The sequence below is a fragment of the Geotrypetes seraphini genome, chromosome 15, assembly GCF_902459505.1.
Source record: "Geotrypetes seraphini chromosome 15, aGeoSer1.1, whole genome shotgun sequence".
Lineage (NCBI taxonomy): Eukaryota > Metazoa > Chordata > Amphibia > Gymnophiona > Dermophiidae > Geotrypetes > Geotrypetes seraphini.
Window position 1 is genome coordinate 55,685,511 of NC_047098.1, and position 12,984 is coordinate 55,698,494.

The following is a 12,984-nucleotide window of genomic DNA, read 5'->3' on the forward strand; positions in this document are numbered from 1 at the left end:
AATGTAGGCCAAGGTTTTCGAGGCCTACATTTCCGGCACCTATGTTTGGCATGAAGCACAGCAGTGCTTAAGATTGCCTAAGGTTGTTTCCACCATTAGCTCCACCTACTTTGACCTTAGGTGTCCTTAGGCACTGCCGTAAACGCATTCTGGGTGCTGGGTTTGTGGGTACCTTTAAGTACCTTTTGTAGGCACCTTTTTTTGTTTCAAACAATCTTAAGGAGACTTTTAAACAACTTTGCCACTTAAGTTAGGAACAAGTAGGGCACTTACCAGAGCCTAACTTATGGCACTATTTATAGAATATGGGCCTTAGGGCCTGATTCAGTAAACTCACCGATCCTGTAACGATCGTCGCTAAACTGGTTTTGCGATCGTTCGTGTTCCCTGACCCAATTCACATAACTGCTGTCCGATGTACTTTTCCAAGCATTCACCCAATCTCTGATCTAATGAGGGGATTAGTAATGAAATGCCATGCAAAAGTAAGCAGTGATCAAATCACCAAGCAGAAGAAGAAATACCGATTGGGTTTGCTGATCTGAAAAAGAGTGACTGCTGAGGATCAGTTGCTCTCTATCTTTGCTGGCTCTTCTGCCCTGAAATATCAGTATTGAGGTTGCAATCCCGCATAAAACAACTATTAAAAATAGCTATAAAATATAAAATAACTTTAGATATGCACAAGAACTCATTCGTGAGTTATATTCTGTATCATGTGCATTGCGAGCACATGTGTTTAAAGCGGTTTAAAGTGTGTTGAATTTCTGTTCGATACATGGCCATAGTCTGCCTACAAAAAAATATAAGGCATGGTGGCAGTCACAAATCTTTCCTTTTTAAAAATTACCAACTAGTAGGGCCAGCACTAGTAAACTGCATCCACCCCTCCCCTTTCCTTATGGGCTCACTTGTTACGTGTATATGACATCATGGGGTCACATTGTCTGCTTCGTGCTTCATGGCCCAATTTTTGCTATAATGTATATAACACAACTAACTCCCAAAAATTATATTTGCCACAGAAACTTAAAAGAACCCAACAACAAGGCAAAAAATGGTCAAGGGTTCCGTGAGTGATTGCAGAACAGCAAAAACACCAATACTCCACACAGATTTTGAGGTCCGTTTGGATTATTGAATCATGGGTTCCTGAGGAAGGGACGTTGTTCCCGAAACCAGGCTTGGTTGAACCTGGTTCTGCGGTGTTCCATCTGTCTTGTTCCCGCACCCTTGGACGTTGAATGAAGACTCTTTAAGCTAAGTTGCTGTTTTGATTTTTGGGGGGGAGTTGGCTGGGGAGTTCCCTGAGTGATTGCAGTTTGTGATTTCACTATTTTGCACTTGTGTTCATTGTGCACTGTTTTTTTGGTGATTGTGTCATTTAATTTAAAAAACACCTTCGGTACCCCATGATGGTGTGTAGGCGGGGGCTTGTCAGCCTCTACCTTTTCGCATGAAGCGTTGGAGTTCGCTTCAGTCGCTGAACCTGCGCACTGAGGGTACCTACCATTAACATATATAAAATAAAGAAATCTGTGTGGAGTATTGGTGTTTTTGCTGTTCTGCAATCACTCACGGAACCCTTGACCATTTTTTGCCTTGTTGTTGGATACTGTATATAACTGCATGTGATACCAGCGTTGTTAACCATGTCTGTTAGCTGTATTTTTGCGCATTCTGTGCAAAATGGATGACGGTTGTCGGATCCACTATTTTCTTGCTGCCCTTACTTATGGAAGAGAAAATGACGATGGTGGTGGAGGGAGAGAATGGAGAAGGCTAGTATCTGCCTGCCTTCCAAAGACAACAGAGAGCTCTCTTCTAGTATTCCTTATATTGCATTTTTTACAACAATGCCTTGCGGCCTTGCAGCCGATGCATTCGACTTCTGCCAGTGACGTATGTGAATAAACCACGCCCACTAACTATGTAGTAAATCAGAAAGAACAAGTGGATGTGTACATTGCATCAAGAACCAACAAGAATACTCTGCGCATGCGTTTCGATCACTCTTACAGCGATCCATCAGATCATTGTAGGGCGTGTGTCCAAACAGATCATTCGCATGTAAACTGTATGTAGAATGGCCGACTTGCTATGCCACCAAATTAGAAGCTTTACACATTACAGTCAATTACACATCCCATTATTTCACTATAACTAGTATAATTGAATCACCATTTTGAATAACTGGGTGTTTTTGCATCAGTGTAAGGGGGGCAGTTTGTCTAGGGATTTATGGGAAAAGCATACCGTTTCTGACTGGGGTGTCTCATTTTCCTTTGCATCCATTACCTCCTCATTCTTTTAGACTGTTTGTTTAGGATAATTAGGTGGCATTAGTCTGAAATTCATGTCTCTGAAATTGCAGACACCACAGTATGTCACGGTTTCACATTTGGATCAAAATTATAACTCATTTAAGCAGCTGTATCTCTCTTTGAACATTCTGGAGGCACTTTAGAAGAAATGAATGAATGGTGCACATTGCCTAAATAAGTAGTTTTATATATATATATATATATATATATATATATATACATACATACATACTGTATATATGTGTGTCTTTATATATACAGTGGTGCCTCGCATAAAGAACGCCTCGCACAGTGAACGCTGCACACAACGAACTTCATGTCATGATTCATACAACGAACTTCGTTTCACACAATGAAGTCGCCCGAGCTTCCACAATCGCTGCCGATGTATTGCATCCTTCCGCGCAGGCACTGCAGGCAGTCGTTAGTCACTGCGCTTAACGCATTTCACATAACGAACTTTTCGCATAACAAACTTGCTCCTGGAACGAATTAAGTTCGTTGTGTGAGGCACCACTGTATATATATATATATATATATATATATATATATACAATGCATTCCGAAAATCTATCAAAACCACTCTGTTTGACAAATTCATCACCTAAACCAGTGGTTCCCAAACCTGTCCTGGGGGACCCCCAGCCAGTCAGGTTTTCAAGATATCCCTAATGAATATGCATGAGAGAGATTTGCATACCTGTCACTTCCATTATATGCAAATCTTTCTCATGCATATTCATTAGGGATATCTTGAAAACCTGACTGGCTGGGGGGTCCCCCAGGACAGGTTTGGGAACCACTGACCTAAACAGACCATTCCGCGCTCTCTACGCTTTTCCCCCCTTCAAACCCTAAGCAATCTTCAGGCAATTCCTACCCCCCTCAAACCCTAAGCAATCTTCAGGCAATTCCTAACCCCCTCACTTTCCTCCCCCTTTTTCAACCCCCTTACTTTCCCTCCCCTACAACCCTTTTCTTCTGTAACATTCCCCCTCAAGCATTTGTTATTCGCTGAATGTCCAGCCTTCTTTCGATGTGAACCGCCTAGAAGTTGACTGACTATGGCGGTATAGAAAAATAAAGTTATTATATATATATAAGTAGTATATACTGTATACTACTTATACAGTATATACTCATATACTGTATACTGGTATATATGGTATATAATATCACATATATACTGAAAACCATTGTATCTGTTTATATTTAAAGTAAAATGGCGTTTTCATATATCGTAATAATCGCTAAGTGGTGGTGACATCATTTATGTGAGGAAGTCAGCATGAGTGTAGGCGTATTGAAAATTTATTCAGGATGATGTATGGCAAATGCTATTGAAATTGGTCAACTTTTGATAGAGTTATGCAGAAAGCAAACTTTGTATGCTTTTTAACATGGTGTATACAGTACAGTGTATAAGAAATTATGTTAACGAATAGGTATTTGTTCAAGTGACTCGTATGAAGATCTTGGTCAGTCAAAGAGTGCTAGTGGCAGTTTCATGTGCATGATTAATTTATATTTTGAATATATAAATTTTATTGTATCTTTGATTCCCTACTATCTGCCCTTGTGTACTTTCTTGGTTTTACTGTTTTGTTTTGTATTTTGTCATTGTATCATTTTTAGGCCTGTCTTATAACTAATTTGTATACTGCTTAGGGTCCAATATTCAGCCCTTGGTGGTAAGTGGTTTGTAAGCCACTCACAGCTGCGGGTGGGCAGAGAGGATGAGAGGTGGGTGTTCCTTACCTTGCATTACAAGGAGTGCTCATTTTAATACTAACGAGCTCCTTGTAATATATTTGCATAGGGTTCTCAGTGGCTGCTACCACAGTTGGTAGAAGCCCCCAAGAACCGTTTTGAGTATTGGAGGCTGAACTGCTTACACAAGTATGACTGGCTACAACCAGTCTTACTTGCAAGGCAAGCTTTTGAGAATCTCCCCCTTAATGTGACAGTTGGATTATGAAAGGAAGAAGATGAGAGAAGCCTTTGGCTGCATTCGAATGAAAGAGGAACCTGCCCTGCTTTGGCAATGGTTTTGTGTTTTCACAGCTTGCTAATGAATGTAGGATCTGCTTTCTAGCAAAGTTTTTAAGATGAGCACTCAGTAATGTGTTTTCTGATGGCTTGTTTCCTAGGTAATGCTTTATTCAGCTAATTTTAGCTCCTATTAGTGAAACAAGATCAGGCCCTTAAGTCAATAAGAAGTGAAGTTCTCACTGATACTGTACCTGCAGCATACTGGGCCATTTTCTGGCATGGGACTGAACCTTGTTTCTTGAAAGTAGGGTTTTTACAAGGCTATGGACCAGGTGAAACACTGGCTCAGGGCACTGGTCTGGCATTTGTCCTTCTCTCTTTCCTTGCCTGTGGGTAGAGGGTAAGGGAGGGGAGGAGGGTTGCCAGACCAGGATTGAGGATTTTGGTATTCTATCACCAGCAGAGGAGGAGGAAGAACTACAGAGAAAAGGGGAGCTACAGGATTGCATGCATGGGGCAGGGCGCTGATGCAAAATTTGGTTCAAGGTGCGACAGACCCTTGAGCTGGCCTTGGTAGGAGGTAGCCACAAATCAATTTCTGGGTCACTTTATGCCTATTTAGGTTCAAGGCGACTTACAAATCAAGAAGTTTACATTACATTTAGGATTTACAACAATGAAATATAAAGGATACGTAGTTTCTTAGAATGACTTTGAAAATCCCAACATTTTTTTGTTTCATTTCATGTCATTTCTAAGCCAAAATAACGAGAGAGCAACATATTTTCGTTTTGTTGCAGTGCATTCACTTTTCTATGGTCACTTTCACTCAATAAACAGTTAAAAAAAAAGATTTAGGTATAATTCTTTAGATAAGGTATTAATATTTACATGTCATCACACATGTACTGTAGATGTTCACAAAAGTAGCATATATGAACACTGACCTCACTTCCCCACTGCTCGATGGTAACCTCAACAGTGGGAAATGAAGCCAATACTGGACACTGGACAGAGTTCCACAGTGTGTATCCCGTATATAGCAAGACAGATCAGGATGGGCTGGAGTGGGCTTTGATGACAACTCAAGTAGTTGGGAAATAAGGCTATTGCCGGGCAGACTCTTATGGTCTGAGCCCTGAAGATGGCAAGGATGGATCAAGATCAAGTATGTGTATTTCATATCACTTGCTATGAGTGTGGGTCTTGCATATTTCAGTGGGGGGAGATAAGACGTTGTAAAGCGGAACTTAGCAAGTAAAATGCTGGAATATTACTATTGGATTTTGGTTCAATAACCAATTGATAATGAATGGGATTGTTAAGCAGACTGGATGGACCATACAGGTCTTTATCAGCCATCATTTATTAAATTACTATGTTACTACATACTCATATATGCCAATGTGCCACCTGTTATTCTGTTTCTTTACACTTGTCTTCGATAACGCATAGTTTGCAGATGGGTGTACAAGGGAGGATCTGAATGGTGTGTGAGATGTACAGTTAGCAGGTAACTTACTTGAGTAAGTATACTATAAATTATACAGTATGGGGCTCATAACTGAAGCACAAATACGTCTAAAAACCCGCCCAAATCAGCACTTGGAGGATCTAATCAAAATGGGTTTTTAGATGTATTCACTGACTTTTAGGCTTCTGAATGCCACTGTATGCCCAGAGCAGAATGGGGCATTTTAGGAGGAGTGGTGAGGGTGGGATTTGGGCGGGACGTGGGCCAGACTTAGTCATACTGCAGGGATAATCTAAAGTTTTATGAGGCTGCCTGGACAGAAATTATGTGTTGTGACTTAGGCAATCAAAAAACAGGTCTAAGTGACCAGATAACCACTGTAGACAAAGTACAGACCCCCCATACACTCCCCCAGTGATCACTGAAACTCCCCCCCATACCACCATAATAATTGGAATAAAAACATACATACCTGCCTCCAGGACATCAGCACCTGGCATAGTAAAGCCTAGTAGAGCTGCACAGAGGTGGCTTAAGTAGTCTGAGGGGTGGGCTAGTGAACCATAGAGAGGAGGACCCAGGCCCATAAGCCACTCTAACCACTGTATTCATGGTGAAAAATGTGAGTCCACTAAAGCCCCCCCTCCCTCAAACCCTACTGTACTGCCATTTAGGTGCTACCTGCAGCCATAAGGGCTATTGTGGTTGTAGACAGGTGGGTAGTGTAGGTGTGGGGGTGTTATGAGGGCTCACCATGACCTGCAAGGGAGTTGTGGTAAGATGTTTATGTGGCACCCTTTTTATGAAGTTCACAGTAGTGCCCTGTAAGGTGCCCCACTACTCTGTTGCCATGTCTGGGTGGCCAGTCTATCACTTTGCTGGCCCCTCCCATGTCAAAAGGTCTTTTTCTATGCATTTGGGAGTTGGACAATTTTTAGGATGAGAATGTAGTATAAAGATAGACACACTAGTGATCTGAATGATCAAACGGCTAGACGAAGAAGTAGACGATTTTGGATGTATTTTTTGAGAATGGACTTTAGATGCTGCCAACTTTGGATGACTAGCACCCTAGGCCTAAAACGGACTTAGACGTATTTTTTGATTATGCCTCTCTCTGTGTATCACCAGAACTTGGGCACACACACATCAACCACATGGCTGGTGTAAGAGCTCGCACCTAAGTGCATATATGTGTATCTACCCTGTTCCACTTGTTGTTAGGTGCCATCAACTCGTGTTTGTGTCCTAGTGACTTGATGAACATCATTAAATTTTTGGGCAGAATACAGAAGTAGATTGCCGGGTCTTTTTTCTGCACAGTATAAGTTTGATGTTGCCACCGCTGTCGCACCAAACATTATCCTCTGCCTCTAACACTGCCCATCTGCTGTTTCCCAGATGGGTGGTACATGATTAGTCTTGCGTCTCTTCTCAATCTTATCCACCTTGGGAGGCCCTGCTGGTAGTGAAACTACCAATGGCATAGCTTTCAGCTTCTCAGATGCGCACAAGCCCCAGTGGCACAACAAGCCCATGCATCATGACTCAACTAGTATTCTATAAATGAAAGTAGTATGTTCTTTTATAGAATATGATTCAATTATATGCACACAGTTTTAGAATTACGGTAGTTCCTTAATGCATGCAATCACAGAAATGAAATAAAATGATAAAATCTAAAGGAAGCCAAACCCCAGCTCCATTAGATAATGGTATGCCTTTAATTCATATTTAAAAGCCAGAAGCAGCCTAGGTAGCTAGAGTGATGGGAGCAAAAGATTGCTTGATGTGTTCGTGATGTTTCATGTTCACCAGTGTTTTGTTCATTTTGTCAAAGTGTTAGTGTGAAACATACCTTTGAGTATCACTATTCCAATATTTTTTTCATACTTCTTATGAAGGGTAGCAGAACCTGAGAAGACCCTGGTTATTTCCAGGATCTGTCTGCTGCTGTAACGTTGTCCAATTGCAGCTGTACTCACTAGAGGAACGAAGAGAGAGGGGGGACATGATTGAGACGTTCAAATATGTTACGGGCCGTATCGAGATGGATGATGATATCTTCTGTCCTATAGGTCCTTCGACCACCAGAGGGCATCCACTGAAAATCAGGGGAGGGAAATTTCGTGGTTATTCCAGGAAATACTTCTTCACAGAGAGGGTGGTCGATCATTGGAACAGTCTACCTCTGCAGGTGATTGAGGCCAGCAGCGTGTCAGATTTTAAGAGAAAATGGGACATTCACGTGGGATCTCTAAGGGAGTAAAGTCAGGGGGGTGGGTCATTAGAGTGGGCAGACTTGATGGGCTATGGCCCTTTTCTGCCGTCATATTCTATGTTTCTATGTTTCATTTGTCTTTGAAATATTCCAGAGCTGCCCCTTTGTGCTGGCTGAACACTTCCTAGTTTTGCTCCTCTAGGATTATTGATTTGTGAACACTTTGGCCTGGATTCTAGAAATGGCGCCAGAAGATAGGCGGTGGTAGGCGCCCTATTGCCACCTAACTTAATTGGTATTAATCAGTGCAGTAATTAACCATGCCATTAAAAGACAATTAAAAGCTTGTTAAAAAAAAAAAAGTAGGCACCGGGAAGCACCTACAAAGGTAGACACTGGAATCGCAACTAAGTATGGCATCTAACAGTGCCTAAGGTCAAAGTAGGTGTGGTTACGGGCAGAGATGACCTTTGTCACTGCTATGCATGATTCGCTGTCAAATCTAGGTACTACATTACCGATGCCTGTTTTTTCTTAGGTGGTGTTAGCCATGATTCTGTAAATGGTGCCTAAGAGTGATGGATGCACAGACAGCGCCATTTTTGTAGGCACCATTTACAGAATCCAACCCTTTGTTGCTTCCAGAAAAGCTTATCCCAATTTCACCAGGAGAAAGACTGAGGAAACACAGATTGGAGGCGCCTCATTATCTGTCTTCATGGCTCCAGGCTGATTTGAAATTGGGTAAAAGCCATTAATGAGCAAGTTGGAAATTTCTCTTAATAAGATGATTCAAATGTTCCATGAGATAGGTACTAAAACAGCAGTTGTGAGATTTCTCAAAGGGGAAAAATTTGTACTAAACCTGCTTAAAAACATGGACATTATCTCTAGGACAAAGTGTTATAGAGCAGCTGCATCCTACTCATACCTTCTGAAAAATTGAGTTAGATGTTCAAGCAGAGACAAATTGAGAAGAAGGGAAACCTAAAATATCATTGCAAAACTACCTACAAGTGAAGGTAGTATTCACTGATAGTCCTCAATGGCCAAAAATGATTCAAGGTGCCAGGATATTCCTAAAGAATTATACACATGATATTATACACAGGGGCAGACTAATGGTCTATCTAGCTGTGTAATCTACTTCCAACAATGGCCAATCCAGGTCTCAAGTCCTGGCAGAATTCCAAAGAGTAGTAAGATTCCATGCTATCAATCCCACAGACAGCAGTGGCTCCCACCATATCTGTCTCAATATCAAACAATGGACTTTCCCTCCAGGAACTTGTTCAAACTTTTTTTTTTTTTTTTAAATCCAGATAAGCTAACCACTGTAACCACATCCTCTGGCAATGAGTTCTAGAGCTTAACTATTCATTAAATGAAAAAAAAAAAATCCTCATTTGTTTTCATAGTAGAAACATAGAAACATAGAAAAATGACGGCAGAAAAGGGCCATAGCCCATCTAGTCTGCCCACATTAAAGATCCCCTTCCCTAAATTTATTCTCCCAGATATTCTATATGTCATTGAGTCTGCCTATTCCGATGACTCTCCCCCCACTATTACTCTCTTAGAGATCCCACATGTAACTTCATTGAGCATTCCCTAGACTTTGTACTGTTTGAAAGAGTAAAAAAAATTGATTCACTTGTACTTGTCCTACACCACTTAGGATTTTGTAGACTTCTATCTTATTCCCTCTGAGCTGTCTCTTTTTTGTTAGGACATACTGAGAATATTCATTAGAAAGAGCTGACTCAGCATAAAATACTTATTCTTAGACTCTTATTTTAGAAGTCCTACTTCTGAGCTACAAAGTATAAATACCTGCATTTACTCATGTATATCTCATACAAATATAAAACTCAAGTATAGGAAGCCAGGTATTGAACAGAGAGGGCCGATTTGGGTGGGACTAAAATCTACTGTATATTACCCATTTCAGAAAATGAAAATGCATGTATGTCCCAATATATCAACAGCTGCTGTCTTGCAGGTGTAGTTTAAAGGCCAGTTCAAGGGGCTGTGGTGCCCTGAATCAACTTTTGCATCAGTGCCCCTCTTCCAGCCATGATCCAAGGGCTTCAAAATCCTGAATCCCAATCTGGCATCTCTCCCTCACTGCCTTCAGAGGGAAGGGAAGAGAGAGGGAGAGATGCTGGATAGGAATTTTGCTACCCTTTACCACTGGCACCCTAAGCCAGTGTCTCACTTGGTCCATGGGTTGAGTCAGCCATGGTAGTTTGAAAAAAGTGCTCATTTGGCCAGCCTTTAATTGGCCAGTCTTTAGTTCTACATTTCCCTTTATTCCCCAGTGCTCATTTTCCCCTGCAAGGACTGGGGCCTCTTGTTAATTTAGGTTTGCAAAATGGCAGGTACACATGTGAAATAGTCAATATCAGGCGAGATTTATCAAAGTTAATGGTTCAAAGAACAATCTTATCAGGTTTGAAAGTCATACTTTATCTTTGGATTGGACCTTTAAGACCAACATATAGTCATTGGCTTTCTAGAATGTTACACATTTTAACAATGGAAAGTCTGCAATTATCAGAATGGGACACTAGACAGGGAAGACAATATTTTACTATTTGTCAACCTTATTTAGATACACTCGCAGTTACATATTATTTAATATTTAATTACAGTTCTAAAATGGGGAAAAAGGGGAGGGAATTGGGTATATTTGCTTTTAGTGATAATGTTTATTATATATTAACTCTGTAAATTTTGATTTTCTTCTTGTATTTGAAATGATTTTTTACTATTTTGTTTGTATTTGAAATTTAATAAATATGATTTACATGAAAATTGGATATTGGACTCTTTTGGATGTTTATTGATACAACTGTTTATGTGATTTTAGTGTTTTTGAGTTGTCACTTGAACACGTTAACACTTTTGCTTTACCACATTAATTGAGAGGTCCTGGGATGATTTCACAAAAAAATACCCTAGTGTGTTGATTGTAATCCATAACTCCTTTTTTCAGAGGTTTCTCTGCAGGAGTTGTGATAGCTGAGGGCTCTCTTTCACTTCAAACTATTTATATAATAAATTAAAAGAATTAAAAAAAGTAGTTTTGCTCTTTCGACCAACTCCCAGTCTTTGCTTTTTTGAAAGAATTTTTTAATTTTTGATTTTTAAAATCTTAAGATGTACCATATTATGGTACATCTTAAGATGTATCTTAAGATGTACTGTATTGAGTAAAAAAGTTTTAAGATTAGATTTAAATTTGATTAAAGCGGTTTGTGATGGAGGTATGATGGAAGAGCATTCCAAAGAACGGGAGTGGTGATGGAGAATATGGTCCTCTTTTACTTTACCCTCAGTTTCTATGGTAAAGTCTTATTTGTTAAAATATTCTTCATCATGTAGGTTGGATATGTGTCCAAGTTACATACCCTATTATATTATCCCACAGGTGCTTTTCCAAGGGGAAGGGCAGCATTAGGTAGACTCCTATACCTAAGAAAGTACTGTAGCAGCCAAAAGAACTGATGTTGCTAACTATAGACCAATTGTTTCCATTCCCCTGCTGGTTAAGATAATGGAGAGTATAGTGGCACAACAACTTATGGAATATCTATCCTTCCACTCTGTCTTGTTGTCAGGTGCCATCGACTCGTGCTCGAGTCCTAGCGACTTGATGAATTGCGGATCCAAAAAGAAATCGGTTTTGTGCTAGTCCGGAAAGGTCCTCCAATGTCATCCCCATGGTTGTTTTCAATGTGTCCAGCCATCTGATTGCAGGTCGCCCTCTTCGCCTGGTTCCTTTGATCTTCTTATATGGCTCTTAATTGGGCTTCAGACTCACATATAGCACAGAGATGGTGCTGACTACACTTACAGATAGTGTACTTTAGTGTAACTCATCTTGAGCCATTACTGAAAAGGCGTTAGCTAAAAACAAATAAAATAAAAAAACTGTTACTAATGTGTTTTATATGGGTAAGTCTAAAATTGATTCCTTAGTGTACCTGGCTTTTTTGTCTACTTTTTCAAAAAAGGCAGATGGTGCTTATCAAGCAAATATTAACTTTAGAAAATAGTTGTAAATCGTGGTCATTTGTATATATTTGGGTTATTCAATTTTATCGAAGAGGTTACATTTCAAAATTGAAAATCCAACAAAAAGAGTAAAACCATTGAAAAGTTGTTGAAGAGCTGTACTTGCGTTTAGCATTTCCGCTGCAAGGAATAATTTTGCATTTCTTATGTTTGACTATCACAGGTGGAACAGCAGTCAGCCCCTGTTGCTAGTGTCAATGCTGTCAGCAGATGTAACCACACGATTCACTGGAATGCCAATTTAAGGGATGTGAATGATGAGATGCAGCACCGAAGCTGAACCGGCACAAGAGAATAGAGGAAAGGGGAAGAAGGCATTCTGATGGGCAGATTAATCTCCATGCTCAAATCTCTGATCTGTCCACTCAGAGAAGCTTCTATAACTGGGTGCCATAATTTGGATGCTTGGCAGCCATTACTGAATACTAGCAAACAGTGGCATAGCAAGGTAGGGTGGCACCCGACATCACCACTCTTCCTTGCCACTTGAGTGCCCTTGTCCCCGTTCACCTTTTGAAATTTTTGCCGGTAAGAGCAGCATCTTCTACCTACTGCTCATGCCGGCCTTGGCTCCCTTCTGATATCACATCCTGGTTGCACGACCAGTGAATGACGTCAGACGGGAGCCGAGGCTGGTGCGAACAGCAAGTGGAAGAAGCTGATTGTGCCGGCAAACATTTCAAGAGGTACATGGGGGGGGGGCAGAGGGGAGGAGAGGCACTGGGGCCAGTGTCCCCTGTAAAGACTGTGCCTGGGGTGGTCCACCCCACCCCTTCTTACTACGCTGCTGCTGGCAAAGTCAACATTGGAGTGCCAATTTGCAGAAACGAAATTCTATGTTTTGACAACTAGGATCCAAGTTTCGGCAATATGAAATGCTTTCTTCAGGGGAC

At 40.8% G+C, this 12,984-nt stretch overlaps 1 long non-coding RNA gene across 2 annotated transcripts in view; it reads left to right on the forward strand.

Annotated features, from left to right (window-relative positions):
* Positions 1–12,672, forward strand: part of LOC117349167 — a 123,251-nt gene extending 110,579 nt beyond the window's left edge. For both annotated transcript variants that reach the window (XR_004537120.1, XR_004537121.1), the window contains exon 3: positions 12,255–12,672. This is a non-coding gene — a long non-coding RNA (uncharacterized LOC117349167). The remainder of the gene's footprint in view (positions 1–12,254) is intronic.
* Positions 12,673–12,984: the final 312 nt, after the last annotated feature.